The following is a 4,397-nucleotide window of genomic DNA, read 5'->3' on the forward strand; positions in this document are numbered from 1 at the left end:
ACGGCAATGTGCCTATGCGAAAAGGCGAAATCTTGTTCTTTCCAATACTTTAGCTCAAAGCCTTCTACGCCCAAGCATTCCATGGTGGTGCAAGTTTTTGACACGTTTTAAGCCATATCCCAGCAATGGGGAAATCAAAATTACGTAGATTGTTATGTGTATGGCGAGGAACATTATGCATATTAATACGATGATAGTACTAATTTTATTCCTCGTAGAAAAAAAAGCAACAGGAGAACTGAGATCAGATACGATTGGCGGGCGGCCGCCGGCCCCCGGCCGTAATGATGAGAGACAATGGAAACTAGAATCAGTCGTGCGGATAGTCAACAAGAGCCGCTTTTAAGGAAGTGCATATGACCAGTGAGCCAGTTAACGCAGAATGTTTTGGCAATATGGTAATGGGCTTTGCAAGCCTAGCAGGCATGCTATCAAAGTGTAATACCATGGAACTTGAAGATTAACAACAGAGCCTTGACCGCAATGAGACGCAAGCACATCAGGCGTCTTCATCACTACAAAAGCGACAGGCGTAGCTGACCAGGGAGCCGATAGTGTAAATTCAACGAAAAGCTTGATGAAGTGCGTGACACCACAAGCGGCAAGCCACTGCATGCACTTCGAACTTACACGGCCTCGCACTCCTCGTTTCGTGGACGCCGCAGGGGGTACGAGGGAGTGCGGGCGTGGTATGTTTGTTGACTGCTGCTTCAATTTTGCGCTAAATGCGCCAATACATTATTTAAAAGAGAGGTACATAGTGGAAGAGGGTGCGTATGCTTTTTGTACGCGTAGGCTCTAACATTTTTTTACGAGATAAACGCCGGCCTGTGGGCTGGAAGGGCTTTGCCTCGCACGTACCTTGATAAGGCGGATCATCTTTTGTATTGCAGGTAACCTTCCTACCTACCTCGACCCATGGCGTTCATTAAGTGACAGGTGGTGATGCACCGTATGACTGGATCTGTCTTATCTAACGAAAGTATGACGTCCATATGTAATTGGCAAACAGTCAGATTGGACTGCCGATTGCCTGGTTCGATCACGAACTGTATTTTGCGATTATTACGCAGGCATTTATCTATTTTAGGATCATCATTCACTAATGCGAATGCAAGAACAACGCGAAAGGGCTAATGCACGCACAACGAACGCTTGCAGCAGCAAACGCTTCGCTCAAATAAACGACGCCAACTTTACGGTGTGTCGAAACAGACAGGTGACTCACTCTCCACTTCAGCGGCAAGTCTAAGATAGCCACTCTGATGGAGACTCTGAAAACGTAAAAACGGTCAATGTAGTAATCAAAGAATGCCGTATAGAATGGCATCTTTACTAAGTAATGAAATTGCGCTATCAACAGCAGTCTTTTGTACTTGCAATCGCATGGCAGAAATGGACCGTGTATTAAGGAGTGGGCTACGGATCCGTGGCAATCCATGTTGACACCAGCCCAGCAAATGACAACGCGCCGGGGGCAGTCTGTTCAGTGAAGTAAGACCGTGCCTTCGTCGGTGGTTGGCGGCCGACCTATAAAAGCGAAAGTACTGCAGAAGCAGGCATCAATTTCACTTGCATACTCGTCCACCAAAACACAACATGCAGGTATGTGCTTGAACTATATTGTTGATGTAGCAATATGTCGAGTGTTACAGATTTTCCTGGGCAAATGCATTCGTGGTCGAAAAAATAACTACGATGCTGAAATGAACGAGTCATTGATAACTTATCTTCTATGACATTGCAGGCTCTCGTCCGTTGCCGCCGTGCTGGCTGTTGCAGCTGCCGCCCCAAACTCCAGATACACCGGTGTACAGGCCTGCCCCGGTCTTCAAGCCAGCCTCTTACCATCCGCAGCCCCCAGTACAATGAGGACGCCAAGCCTTTCGCTTACAACTACGGCCGTCAACGACCACTACTTCCGGAGCCAACTTCGCCAAGAAGGAGGAGAGCGATGGCCCCAACACCCAGGGATATTACGTCGGTCGCTCTGCCCCGACGGCCGTGTCCAGCATGTCAAGTACGTCGCCGACAACTACGGCGGCCTACAACGCTGAGGTCACCTACGAGGGAGAAGCCCAGTACCCCCGAGTACCACCCCGCCCCTGCCTACAAGGCTGCCGCTCAGGCTTATAAGCCTGTCAACAAGCCTACCTACAGCCATCCCGCCTCGGCATACAAGCCTGTGACATACTAGTCGCAGGGTGAGAACGGCTGGTTATTCAAACTTGTTCATGCTTGCGTTATGGTTGCTTTTCGTTTTTTGTCCTGCGTTACTTCAATAAACAACACTCTTTTGAATCGTGCCGTTTTGACGGAGGTAATTCTACGCCTTCCACCAGGAAATGTCTCTGATCTGATAGTGAGAAGCGACGTCTGCATAAATTGAAGACAAGGACCACATGCTGTTTTGTGATGACTTTTAGCAACGACCTGTCATGGATTGCTGGTGCTTAGAGCGCGTCATCTTTGCAAGGTTCCTTAAATCCTCGGTTTGATTGTAGAGGAATTCTATAAATTTCATCTCCCGGAAGCAAAGTTTCTGTATCAATACAAGTGATGAAGGTAGTGATGAAGGTATAAGGTAGATATGAAGGTATCACGCTGAAACTACGTGACAGGTGGCTATCAGTGCATGGTCTTACCAAACACCTCTGGCCTATGACCGTCTGAGGGCTGAGATCTTGCTGTCTGTTGTTGTTGGAGCGACCCCCGGACTGTGCCAAGTAAGTACAGTATGTCTACAGTGTCGCCAGGTGATCAATGTGTCACTTATGTGGAAATGGGCTCTCGATGTTCAGTTGGGCCACGGAGTCATGGCATCTCCCGTGAGGACTCTTAAGATGCTCTCGTTTCTAGTCGCTACAACTCCCAATTTTCTATGTTGCCTTGAAGTGTTTAATGTGCACTCGGGTGGGTACCACTTGACCCGCGAAGGTTTTTTCCGGAATGTTTTCCGAAAGCGAGGCGTAGTCGCTCCAAATTTTGCATAGCTGTAAATAACTGAATAGCGGATCGCTTGACATCGTATCATAACTCTAAATGTAGCTTGAATGGTCGCTCACCTACGGCGGGTCAAATTGGATTCAGCGAAGTCAATTCGTAGAGAATGTTCGATCTGATGCAATAACGGAGTTTTAGACGAAACCATCAATCTCTGAGAATATTCTTAGTCGACACCAAAATTGAATGAGCAAATTAAATCGACCTAGGAATAGATAGGAATGTCAGACCAAGGTCAAAACCAACGTGTTTATGACCATAGGGCTTGCTGTACGAGAGTTGTTTAGTTTCCGGTGCTCATTTCGAATTGATTGATAACAGAAACCGCATTGCATGTCTTCAATACATTTCTTACAGGTCAAAATAGGTAACGAACCTAAAATAACCTAGTCAACATTGTTGTTGTGAAACATACTGCATTGCGTACTCTTTGTCGCTTATTCAAATGCAAAAATCAAAGCAGTCTTCCATGATTTTGGTCAGCATGACCTTCAAAATGCCAAACAGGGTCACGGACAATCAATGGGTATGTGACCTCTCTTCTAGAAGGAAACCAACCCGGAGTTTGACTTTGTTGAACTTTATTTGCCACGAAGGTCACGACCCAGGAGCATCAAGCTTAAACATAAGCGAGCTAACGTTCAGGCTAGCACATCATGTCAAGTTGGTGGTGACTCCAGCACTCTCGGCTCCTGAGATCTCAGAGGGGTAGGATTGACTCCCAAGCCAAGCGAAGGGTATCCAAACGGCCATCCGGGCGCGTGTTAAAGCAATTTATCCCCTGACATGGCGCCTGGACAGCCAGGGCTAATCTTGCCAAGTCGTGTACATCGCCAACACAGCCATGTAGGTGAATTGAGATTGGCGGATGGTGGTGCACGAAGAAAAGTTTGCCGTCCATCTACAATAAACAATGCGGCATAAGTCCATGTCCAAACCAATGTCTAGCATGGGCCCGTTGCGAACACAAGGAACAGAAAAGTGACGACCGTAAGTCCGAGTCATAGATTCATGACAGAAAAGACGTAACGCATGGCGACAGTTTTTCTTTGTTTTCATGTCACTGGGACGCGAAAAGAAAAACCGTTTTTATACTCAGATTTGCAATATTAATATCTGTTTCTGTAGACCACAACCACTTTCCGCTTCCACTGTTAAGGAAGTGAAGGTTTGTGCCAATGAACTGGTGTTTCCATCCACTATCATACTCGAGGTGCGTTGCACATGATTTCGGATGTTTTTCCTATCTTGCACCATCAGTTGTGCATGGCAGCTTGCTTTTTGCACATTACGGGCCGCCCCGATATTCAGAAACGTTTCTTGCACATATTACACGTAATGTATTCCGCACCGCAGCCAATCTAGCCCCGCCGTTATCTCCACGGTAAGCTACC

Source organism: Pollicipes pollicipes, unplaced genomic scaffold (assembly GCF_011947565.3).
Source record: "Pollicipes pollicipes isolate AB1234 unplaced genomic scaffold, Ppol_2.1 Scaffold_3087;HRSCAF=3621_pilon_pilon_pilon, whole genome shotgun sequence".
Classification (NCBI taxonomy): Eukaryota; Metazoa; Arthropoda; class Thecostraca; order Pollicipedomorpha; family Pollicipedidae; genus Pollicipes; species Pollicipes pollicipes.